At 33.8% G+C, this 12,869-nt stretch overlaps 1 protein-coding gene across 1 annotated transcript in view; it reads left to right on the top strand.

The window, feature by feature from the left end:
- The window catches only part of LOC105213871 (uncharacterized), a 50,748-nt gene continuing 37,879 nt past the window's right edge, over nt 1-12,869 (top strand). Inside the window, exon 1 of the mRNA XM_029041416.2 lies at nt 1-1,979. The gene's annotated coding sequence lies outside the window, so the exon portion shown is untranslated. The remainder of the gene's footprint in view (nt 1,980-12,869) is intronic.

Raw genomic sequence — 12,869 nt, 5'->3', positions numbered from 1 at the left:
TTTTGCTATCAATTTCGGTTTTAGTTTCTGTCTCAGATCATTTTAATAATTCAGTTAAATGCGGACGCTGAAGCGATTCGGACGCAGAACTTGACTTGAACGGAAGGCCTGAAAACGACGACAGCAAAAGCAGTGCATACAACAGCAGCAGCAGCAGCAATAGCAACAGTGACGCTGACTAGACTAGAAAGACACGGCTGTGCTCGCAATAAACAACAATAGCAACAACAACAACAACAATCATGTATCTTGTACGACTGCTCTAAACGTATAATTCAGAGAATATTTTGGCGTTTTTCTTGTCATTTTTCGGTGTTGAGAATTTTCGTATGTGCGGTTTTTCGTAACAAAAGCATTTTTTTCTATGCGCCTTTTGGTTTATTAATAGTCTTCTTCTACGGTTTTACTTGGTGACGAAACGTGCGCGTTTGAAAAAAAAAATTATTAAAAAAATACAACAACAGAAAAAGCATGCAAAAGTAAAAGTCAATGCAATCAGCGACAAACGAGTCAAACAAGCGCTGGGAACAAATAAAAAAAAAAATATATAGATATAGATATCTACATATAAATTGATAATTGCAAATCGCACGCTTGTATGTGTGTAGCGTGTGTGTGCGTAAAAAGTTGAAGGTGATGACAAAGTGAACACACAGCTGAAAACCGATTTAAGGACATTCTAAACAAATAATCACAAAAAAAAAATATAAAGCTCGCGACGCGTTAATTAATGCAGCGGAATATTGAAATTTGTAAAAAAAATATATTCGAACCAGTCAGTTAGATTCAGTTTTCAGAGTGTGTGCCGCACGCGTTTTAATACGATTAATAAAAAAAAAATATTTAAAAAAATAAATTAAAAAATATTGAAAAATATTGAAAAATTAAAAAAACAAAATTTCACACAAATTCGAAATTAATTGCAATGCTCACAAACTTGTAACAGAACACAAAAATTAAAAAAAAAAAACATAAAATATACTCGAATTTAAAGCAAAAAAAATAGAGTAAGCGTAAATGCGAAAACTTGGTCAAGTGAACGGAAAGGAATTTATGGGCAGCGCAAGAAAACATAATTAAGCCCAAACAAGACACACAAAACAAAAGCAAAAACAGAGTAGCAAAATAACACACGCTAAGCGCAAAAAAGCTGCATAAATCTCAAATCAGTCAGTTAGTCAGTTAATCACTCAATCAGTCAGCAAAACGCTTGCATACGGAGCGGCGTTCAGAAAAAAAAAAAACAAAAAACGCCAACGAAATTTTGTACAATAAATTGCGAAATAGCATTTTAGCCATATTTATGCCAAACAATTACACATTTTAAAGTGCTTAAGTACAACAACAATTGCTTCAAATACAACAAAAACCTATAACATTTCATTTAAAAACATATACGTTCAAATAAAATCGCGTTAGTCCAAAATAATAAAACACCTTAACGCAACAACAACGAAATTGTGCCAAAAACAACAACAATTGAACAGTATATTGTTGGTAATTTGCGCATCCGCGATACACGGTACGCTTACAGAATTTCGAATACTTAAATGCAAGTGCTTTATGTGTGACACACTGGCGAAATCCGAAATCCGCCAAAAAAATAAACAAAATACAACAAAACGTAAAAATTACGAAAAACAGAAAAACAACAACAACAACAAAACTTAACTGAACGTCTTCAAAATCGCAGCTTCGACTTTCCACATAAAAATAAAAATTTTCTCGCCAAATAAATAAGCCACAGACTTGGCACTAACTGCATTTTGAAAACCACAAATAGCAGCGCTGCAGAAAACAGCAGAACAACAGCAACAAATAACATTTAACAACAAAACAAGAAGAAGAAGTTAAACATAAAACACACACAGAAAAAAGCATCTTCTGTGGAATTTCAAATACAATAAATTTGGGATTAACCAGCTGCATTAATCGCCAACGGAAATCGTTGGGTTCAATGTTGCGTCTGCATTTTGTTGGTAAGTGTTTCCATGCTGTTGTTGTTTTTTTTATTTTGGTTGTTGTTGGCGAAAATTGCAAAATCACAAAATTTAAATTAAAATTTAAGCGCAGCCTCATTGCATTTGTAGAATCATCGCGCATTTACTTAAAGTACATTTCGTACAATTTCAATTCATTAAGACTTTTGTACTCGCGACGCCCCGTACCAACCAGTGATGATGCTGCAAAATTCAGTTTCAATTTCTTTTTTGTTTTTACATATTTTTTTATTTATTTCTAATGGCAACAAGATTTATTAAATACGCTAATAATCGCATGGTGAAAAAATGCCAGCGTAAATATTAGTTTGAAATTATCGACGCGACCGTTGCGTTGCGCACATAGTTGCTGGCGAATAACCGATCGGCTACACTCAGTAGTTTCTTGGGTTTGTTTGTGGTGCTGGCGTTACAGCTGCTGGCTCATTGTTGCCACACCACTTTTACGGCACTGTGTGTTGGTAGCATAAAATTTCTAGTAAAATAGCGTCATATTTCTAGTTATTTCATGTCGTAGTATATTTTGGCAATACATGGTATATATTCTCAAAATATTTTCTACTTTAGCGACTTCTAGTGGATCTACTGTTTTCTATCCCATTCTTGCACGTAAATAATCAGGACAATAAATGGTTGGTTCGCTTTAAAATAATACGACATTAGCGCCACTTAGTCATAGTGCTAGATGTGCAATAAATTTTTATAGTCTCATATTCTGAACTTTATTTCGATCTTGATACCACTATAGAGTTATATTGGCATTTATCTCTTCACCACTCTTTGAAAAATATACCTCAATTGAATATATAATTAAATTGATTATTGTGGGGGTCTCGATTTTCAAACACCAAAAAAACTTATAACCAGCTTTTAAAATTTAATTTTACACAGCCAAATTAACTGATCAATTAAAATTTTGATTGAGATACCAGTTTTCTACCGTCGTGTAGTGTGAACAACAACTTACAGACAAAGAACCTATATGTACGGTTTTTGTCGCAGAATTGCATTTCATTTTCAAGTCGATTAAAATTCAATTAAAAATTAAAATAGATTTTTATTTTGTATGGTAAATTGATCTCAATCAGCGTTTAAATCGAGCAGATGCCGGTTAATTGATCAATTAGCCCTTAAACGCCTGGCGGTTCCTCCAAAAACCAACCGCTATTTTTGTAAATTTGTCATGTTTAAACATGCATTTTTAAATGTTACATTACGTGACCTTTTGCTTTGATATATCCGTTAACTTTTAGTTCAATCGGCAATTTTGTGTGAGCTTTGTAGTCATTTACTTTTTGACTTGAGTAAGAGTGCATCAAAAAAATAATTTCAAGCACAATTTTGTACGTTCAAGTAATAATGATGACGAATGAAGTGGTTTTAGGAGATCGAGCACGACGGCCACATATCAATAAAATGTCGATTTTTGTAAAAATATATATTTAAAATATATTTCTATAATGAGCAAAGGCTAGTGGTTGCTCAGCGGACCTCCCAATAAAATACCCTGTAAAATCTAAATTAATAATTTTTAAGAAAAATCGTAGAACAAATGTTGTTTGTAACCAATAATTATAACACATATCAGAATTTTGAGTGAATCGGTGTTATCAGACTTTTAAGGGTTAGGTTCTGTGTAAAAACTGTGTAAGACACTCGCTTAATTTAGTAAATTAATAGATTTTTGTCCAAGGTTTTAATTGAGTTCATTTACTAATTGACTAAATTAAGGAATTTTTTATAGTTTATGTCGTAATTTTTTGTACTCAATTCAAATATTTTATTCCGAGTGATTCTAATATAAAATATTTTCATAAGATCATCGAAAATATTATAATATTATTTAATTATTGACATATTCACTCTTTCACTCAAAATTTCAACGGCTTTGAAAGGGGTAGATAATTATATTCCAGGAATTAATTTAATTTTTCAAGTTTCTTCCGCCATATTGTTGTAGTACATTATGGATTTCTTGAATTTTATAAACTCAATTATGAAGATTGCACTCCCATTCAATTTATTGAAATTTTTTAAATTTTAATTGAGTATAAAGTGTAAAGTGTATAGTACAGGTTTTGTCTTTCTGGAGTTTTTTGTATCGAAATAATCGGGGATCTTTTTTAGATAAAATTAGCATACTCCTTGTATGATTGAATTTCTAAATTCAGAATAGAATTTTTGAAAAAGTATTTCAGTGGATAGTTCCGTTGCAGAACACAAATTTTATTCAGAGATTTTTTAAGAGCTTTTATTTCGAAAATCCATAAATAAAAAATGAAGTCGCGCTCAAACCAATTTTCGAGGCACTTTTATGAGCCTTTTTTTGAGCGATTGTCAAATTGTGCGGGATCCAACGAGAACAAACATTTTTTACGGCCAGGTGTTTAATGCAATATCGAATGTATGCTGGTGGGAGAAATGCATAGGCATGCCTCTATCTGAAGGTATGTTACATGACGGTCTTGCATTATCAGTTCACGTACGGCATCGATGTTTTATGGCACAACGGCTGTTTTTGGACGACCTTCACGGAATTCGTCTTTGAGCGAGCGTCGGCAACGATGGCTTCATATCCATACAAAGATTTTAGTTCATCGATGCACTCTTGTCGCGATAATCCACGTCGAAAGTTGTAAAAAATGAACGCACGAAAATGTTCACGAGTTAATTCCATTTTTTGGCCGAGATGAATTTTTTAATTCCCTGTAAATAAAACAATTCACGATTAAATGACAAAACGTTCTGAGTGATGAGTGATGCCTAGGCCAGAAATATATATAGCAGCCCTCGTATATATGAAAATAGAAGAAATATATTGAAAATATTTAAGTCTCGATAAATTTCGAAAGTCCAGTGAGTTAAGCACTTATTTATAAAGCACACATATTGGGTTTCAAATAGTTTTCTTTTCAGCTAGTTATCTTTGCTTGTAATATGTTACCATGAGAGACATACATTAAATTTTAATTTTTATTAATAAGCAAAAAATTACATTTTCGTTACAATTATTTACAATTATCGTTTCTTTATTTCCAATTATAACCACCGAATCCGAAAATTCCAAAAATACATACCAAATCGAAACACACAGATTAATACAGAACCACTGTAGCGGTGTCATAGTGGCATCAGCTGGCATTCTCCGCTTGGAGCGATTGCCATTCCTGCACGTTGCTTTGTGTTGCAGCGCTTGCCATGACTGTTGTGGCACCAACCAACACAAATACCAGCGAATGTAAATACAAATATGCAGGCACATAACTACAACGATTATATGTATGTATTATTATAAAAAAAATGTTTATTTATGTGTGTATGTATATCCTCGCTCGAACAAAAGAAATGTCATTGTAAAAATAATGAATTTTGCTGCAAATGCGTCGAACGCGCCAGATTTGCCCCCGAAAAAGCAGTGAAACCGAAAGCTGTGAGCAACACACAATTCAAATAGCTTAAAACAAAAAGCGCATGAAAACCCATAAAACGGTAAAAACAGGGCAAATGTGCTATGCAAACAAAAGACTTAAGACACAAACGCGACTCAATGTGAATGTTTGCTGGCACATAAACGCTGTGATATACTCAATCTAAGCTTGTATAAGCACACTTACGTCTGTGTGCACGTCAAGGTCATGGATGAAAGTACAAGCAAATCAAATGGATTTATGGGCTGCGAACGCGCGCGCAAGTGTCGATTTCAACGCATTGCCACAGTGGCCAACATAAATAGATGCAAAATTTTTTTATTTAGCTTCTTACATATTTACCTTATTTACATGCTGCTTTTTGGGGTATATTCGTAAAAAATGAAAAATCAATTTAACATTTGTTGCTGCTAATCAAACTGTATGTGGGTATATATCTATGTATATATTTATATATGCGTGATTTGAAATTCTTGCGTGCCAACTAAGTATGTTAGTGGAGTAGTATGTAGCGTGCGATAGGAAGTGTTCGAGCGGATTGGATTGGCAGGCGTGTATGGCATGAAAAATGAAATGAAACATAAATTTGTGGTTAACAAAAACCAAAACGCCCAATAAAAATACAATACATATTCACATATGTATATATATATATATGTATATATATATATTTATTATGCATTGTAGAGTTTTTCAGCGATTTTTTGTTGTTTTATTTTATATTAAGCAACAAAATATGCTTATCAGTAGCGTTATTATAGACTAAATTTGCTTAAAATGCTAACAGCTAGCAACTAGCAACTAGAGTCTAACTATTTTTATTTGTAGGTGTATATAAATGCTTAGAAATATTAAAAATATAGAGTATTTGTGCTAGTGTGTGTATCAGTCAGCAAATTTGAGCTAATAATATGTTAAGTTTCAATTGCTTTGCTCTTTTATCGCCTGGCGTTTACGCGAGTCGGCGCTGGTGTTATGTTAGCCATTGTGTGCATGATAGCCAATTCACTACACTACTTGTTGTTGTTGTTATTGTTTACGAGTATTACTTACATGCGGTCGAGTCAAATCAAAAACCAATCACTGACAGCTAGTATATGCTATGTTACCAATAAATATGTGTACATATATATATAATTATATAAAAATATGTGCGAGCGTGTCAGCTGGAGCTTATAAGTTTACATTACACACACACACAGACACATTAAAAATGCTTTGCAACAACAGTACACTCTGCAATATACATATATAATATTTTTATACAAACATACATACATATAGTATGAGAGAGATATATATTTATTGCAGTTATTGGCATTTGAGTGCTGTTAGTTACAGCAACAACATTGGCTTTGCAGCGCTGCTATTGTCGGTAGTTGCTGCCGCCACTCGCTGGTTGTTATTGTTATCTCGCAAGTACGTGTGTACTTGCCGCATATATGTATGTATATATTTTCATACATATTTATATACATATATATATATATATATACATATATGTCTGTTCGCGCTTATAGCTACAATTTCATAAACGTAGTAGGCAATAAGTGAACTGCAACACAGCGCTGTGTTGCAACATGTAATGCAATGCCGACAAGCGTGTTTGTGTTTGCGAGCGTAAAAAGACAGAACTCTGTAGAGAATATGAGAATTATTCCTTTTTCGTGGAGTAAATTAATAAAATATCTATATTTGTATAGACGTGTGTAAAATATATTGTTTTTTTTTTGTTGGTTTTAGATTGTTAACTATTAATATGCATTTTGTTGTGAAGGTTTGAGATAACAGCAACTGGTTTCAAGAATCTTTTTAGCTTTTCATTTCTTTTGCTTTAGCATTTGTTAGTAGTGTTGATTTGAAAGTTTGAATTATTGAAAAATTATGCCAGCTATGAACGCAAATTGATTGTTGGTCTTTCTATTGATGGATTTACTATTTTGATATGTACAAGCTTTGTTGGCAATAATTAGAGTATGAAGTATACAGAAGAGAGTAAAATAATCCTGGCAGTTGAAAAGTTCGCTGAGGAAAAAAATTTAAATGAATACAGTCAATGCTGCTAAGTATATTGCCAACATTTGCTTATAATTCCACTATTATGTATAGCTACCAGCTGCTGGAGTATAGTAGCTATTAGGCAATCAAACAATAAATTAGCATTATGCATGACAACTGTCTAGTTATCACGAGCCACCAAGTAGCTAGTAAGCATTTTGGGCATATTGTATGTTACTACCATCTCTTATTTCGGCTGTAGTAATTTACATTTTTACTTGTTTTGGTTTGTAGGTAGATCTCTGCAAGTACAGAAGATCTCACTTAGACAGTTTAGAGCGCTGTCCGTTGTGATACTAGTAAACTCTCGATGGATTAAGGGTCTTCCCTTAATATTCAGCAAAACCCATGCACATTCTATACGATGACATAGACAGGTGCATGGCAAGAAGAATTATATCTCGCTGAAAGGATCTACCGGGGTGTAAAACTGCAAAGGTCATGTGCAAAGCGGTACATCAAAAATATACAAGGTTCCTACTGGAGATCGATAGAAAGGGCTGTAGGACCATGGTTGGCATTCTTACCAGTCACAGCCTTGTAGCGGCACATGCCTATAAAATGGAGCTGTCAGATCGGGAGGAATGCAGAAAATGTCAAGAGCGGGGCACCAAGGAAACAGTGGAGCATCTCTTGTGCGTTTGTCCTGCGTTAGCGAGACAGCGTTTTAGGTACTTAGGGGCCCCACAGTACGATAAGTTAGAGGAGATATCGTCAGTGAAGCCTCATAAACTATTAAAATTCACGACAGGCGCAGGCATCCTGAACGATGACTACTACTCAGGGAACACGTAAAGGCACTCCATTCTGGTATCGCAAAGGACCATAACTGGTCTATGCGTGGTCTGCAGGCCTACCAGACCAACCTAACCGAACCTATTGTCGATTCTAGCCAATTCGCTAGGATCGTCGAAAATTGGCCTTCCGTGGTGTTTCAACCTCAGTCTGGCAAAAGCTGGGCAGTGGTGGAAGAAATGCTAAGATTATTCCACCTCGTATTTTTAGTTAATATAACTAATTTGAGCAATTATCGTTCCATTTACTTCGTTACTACTACTTTTGATTTTTACTTTTTACAAAAACATTTCATTTACATAGAAAATATACAATAAATTTAGATTCAGAAGAATTAAATTAAATTATTATAGCCTTTCCGAACAGCCGAATAAATTTAGTTCAATAATTGAAAAACCAGTTTTTGCCTTTCGCACAGACGGCTACTCGATTGGCGATTAGCTTTTATACATTTTTGTTTTTGTTGTTCATAAGAAGTTGATAATTTTCATCATCTGATTGCTATTTTATCAATAACCACAACCAAATTTCCTGCCCTGACAACAACCCGCAGACTTGCATTCCAGATTCAACTCGATTTGTATTCAATTAAGAATTAATGTAGTAAAACATGATTTATTTGTTTTGTAGTAAATCGATCTAAATCAGCGCTTTAATCGAGCTGAGGTCGGTTAATTGATCAATTAACTCCTGTGCGAAATTTTTATATAAAAAAGATCGCAGCGAATGTCAACCTCAAATTTCTATTATAAATTCCATCTCATTTTAATTGGTCATTATTTGGTTCTAATCTCATTAGGTTGTTTTTTTAGAATTTATTGTTCGAAATATATCGATACAAATCAGACTAAATTAAAAAGTTGTAAATAAAAATTGGTTTTGATTAGCACTTAAAAATCAGATGAAGAGTCTGATTTATAAATGTGGTGTTCTTTGAGAATTTCGTTACATAGCTATTTAGTGAGGAAATTCCATACTGAAGACATCACAATATATTAAAATTCTAGAAGAAAATGGTGAATTATTTGTGCTATTTATCTAACTATTGGGCTACATAAGACTACTTACTATAACTTCTAACATTCAGTCGTCTTATAATTTATCTACACACTTTTAAGTCCAATGATTTTCTTCTACAAATTAAATAAAATTTTCCGCTTGTCTTTGAAACTCGTTTTGATTGCCACAAACAAGATGTGCATATCTCCGTAGTGTATTTCGCTTATACTATTTCGACTTGTACAAACAATAATAAAAACAATGCGCAGCGCGATTGGCAATAAATGCATGTAAAGTAATTAAATGTTGCAGCCAAAGCAAACGCTTGAGGTGCCCAGCACAACACTAACAAACACAAGTGCATAAACACAGCTATAAAGAGACTTTGAAGGTGCATTCCATTGACAAACATCAACCAACAGACAGACAGACAGAAGCAACTAACAAGCCGTAAAAATTAAATATAAAAAATGCAGAAAATTTTTAAAAATAAACCACAACCAACGCCACCATTCACTATTGGTGAATCGTTGTTTGGAATTGTTGATGTTGCACTTGTGCTGCTTTTATTTGTTTTTGTATTTTTTTCATGGCTTAGCAACAATATAAACTCAAACTCAAGTTTAAACTCATAAAATAACATACACAACTTGTACTTAACACTTAGTATGCGAGGTAATTAGATCAGTTTAGCACCGAATGCGTAGCAATGACAAGTCGAAAATTAAAGAAGTCAAACACTTTCTTAGCGATTTCAATAATAAATGCATAACTACACGTACTAACTTATAAAAATGTGGCTGAAAACTAATCAAAATGCGTATACTAAACACCCAAGTGCAATAAACTCCACGAATTTCGCATTAAACTAAAATGTATACAAATCATACAAAAGTGCGAATCACAAAAAAAAGTTGACACAAAAACATTTGTAAGAAAGGAATTTATGCTAAAAAAAACGAGGGAGCCATAAAAAAATGTTAGCAATAAAAAATTCGTCAGCTAAATGCCATCAAACGATTTGTATTGCCAGCATAAATCACCACAATTAGAGGCCAAACACAAATGTCAGCGCACAAACGAGATACCAGCGGTACATGCCAGCGAATACATACGCACATTCACAACAAACATAAAAAAAAACAACAACAATAGCAACAATAAAGCGTATTTTCTTTTGCACACCGCTATGTGAACTGTAAGCGCGCGAGTCATGGTTGGCGGTGGAAGCCCGCAAGTGTCAAGCCATTGCCTTTTGCGGCGGCGGCGGCGGCTTGCCACTGTGTGTGTGTGTTTGTGATCGAGAAATCGCACGCACTCATTGCCAGCAGCAAAAACTGCAAAAACTGCAAAAACTGCAAAATCAGCTGATACAGCAGCGAGTGCATTGACAACTTTTCTGACGATTTGCTTTTGTTGCGCGTTACTCATACGCAATGTACGGCCAAGTGCACTTGCACTCAACTCTATTAGAGACAAAGTTGAGTAAAGAGCGTATAAACATAACGTTGCTTTTTTTTGTTGTTTTTCGCATGGCGTTGCAATTTTCCGTTACAATTTGTTAAGTTTTGTAGTCCACAGCATATTTTTGTTTGTCTACGAGTTCATATACTTCGCATTGATTTTAATAAAACTGAAATGTGTTTGTAGTTTGTTGTTCTTCGATTTGTTTTTATTGCATAATTTTGCCTTTTCTGTAGAATTCCTAGTTTCTTAATTGTATTGTTAGCATATGTTTTTGGTCTAAGAGTTCGTTGCGCTAATTCTTCATTCGTATTCGTGCTTGACATTTAGTCATTGCCATTTTGAGGGCAGTGAGAAAATTTTTTATGAGTTGTTTACTATACAACGTTTATTGCAAAAGTGAAATATTGTTTATTAATAATGTGGTTGTTTGGGGTGATCTCATTTGTGTCCTTTTAGTAACTTTAATTTCAGAATTTTATGTCTCTGACTTGCTTCTGAATATATTCATTGAAAAAGTGGTTTTCGATAAAAAAAAATAAACATGGGGGAAGACAGAGTAAAAACGTTCATTCATTCGCTTCCAATATCCTGATTTAGGATTTCCAACCGGTCGATCGATTAAGTTTTTCTCTGTCTTGTCTTTCCCGCAGGTCGTATAGGAAGCATCTAAAGTGTGCCATTGCCTAATAAGTACGGAGCTCGCACTATTTGTAAAATGTATTCAATGGCATTTTCCTAAGCATATCATAATATAATGGTTATTCTCACAAAATTCAAAATTTTGATATTAATAAGCTTTAGTCAACAGTTATTTGATCGTTTTATATAAAGAGATTTTCAATATGGACGCTACAAAAGTAGACCGATAGGGTCAGCAAACGACACCATATTTTTCCCGATCTTTTGACGTTTCACTTTAGTAAGGTTTGTCTTTTCAACATGGAAAGATATACGATCCAACAATGAGTCGTAATCATTAAAATTTACTACCGAAATTCGGAGTCAGTGGCCTAAACTTTAAGAGCGCTACGTCCAATATATGGTCGGCTCATTTCTGGCTGAATGGCTTCGTCAATAAGCAATATACACACGTACTCCAGGAGTTACCATCGCATCTCGGTTTGGTGCGTTTTGTGGGCCGGCGGCGTCATTCGGCCGTACTTGATCAGCAAGACCGGCACCTTACGGTGAATGCAAATCGCTACCGCTCAATGATAACTGAATATATTTGGTCTGAATTGGATGATATGGACCAAAAAAAATAATCAATAAATCATAAAAATAGTATTAATAATATTAGCCATTGCTTTAAGATCCGAGCGCATTACTGATTAAACAAGTTTTTAAAATTCTAACAGCTCTTTGAGATCGTTTAAAAAATTTGCAGAAGCTAAATGAATATATGGATAACATCAGTTAATACATCAAATTATCGTCCTTGTAATTAGCGTTTGATTGTGAAATGAAGAAGATATCGGTATTGGATCGAAAATATATCTAACTAGTACGGAAGGGCTTAGAACGAAACCAAGTAATATATACGAATACAGAGAGTCAAAAAATACGTCGAGGTGTCTTCATTCACCTCACCAATTTTCCGAAAGATTCATACATAAATTAAAAGTACGCCTTCTGTGCGAACTTTTATAAGATGTACTCAGTCTGAAACAGGGAACGCCACGCCGTATGAGCGAAGTTGAGGTAACGAATGAGTTCTTTGGTTATACTCTTACTTTTTGTTTATTTAATACGAATTTATAAATTTGGATTAGATATTTTAATTTGCTTGCTTGAGGCGGTAGCTAATATTTTAGTCAACATTCCAACTATTGAGTATCCTTTGTAAACAGAACAATACAAATCTGACCTTTTTTTTGGCAATAAACACCACGGCGTGACATTATAATTGCTCAAAATTATTTTCTAATAAAGTTTTATGTATTTTCCTGCGAAGAAAAGTAATTATCAGATAAAATTTATGCCGAAATCGTTTCAAATATTTTTCCGGAAACATAAAGGATTATTTAATGATATTTTTTAAAAGCTTAATCCTGAAACATTATTTCATTTCAATGCATTATTTTTTCATTGAATCAAACAAATTGTGCTGTATTTGCACGTC

The sequence above is a fragment of the Zeugodacus cucurbitae genome, chromosome 2 (genome assembly GCF_028554725.1).
Source record: "Zeugodacus cucurbitae isolate PBARC_wt_2022May chromosome 2, idZeuCucr1.2, whole genome shotgun sequence".
In the NCBI taxonomy this organism is placed as follows: Eukaryota; Metazoa; Arthropoda; class Insecta; order Diptera; family Tephritidae; genus Zeugodacus; species Zeugodacus cucurbitae.
The sequence above is the reverse complement of the archived record's forward strand: the minus strand, read 5'-3'. Positions and strand labels throughout refer to the sequence as shown.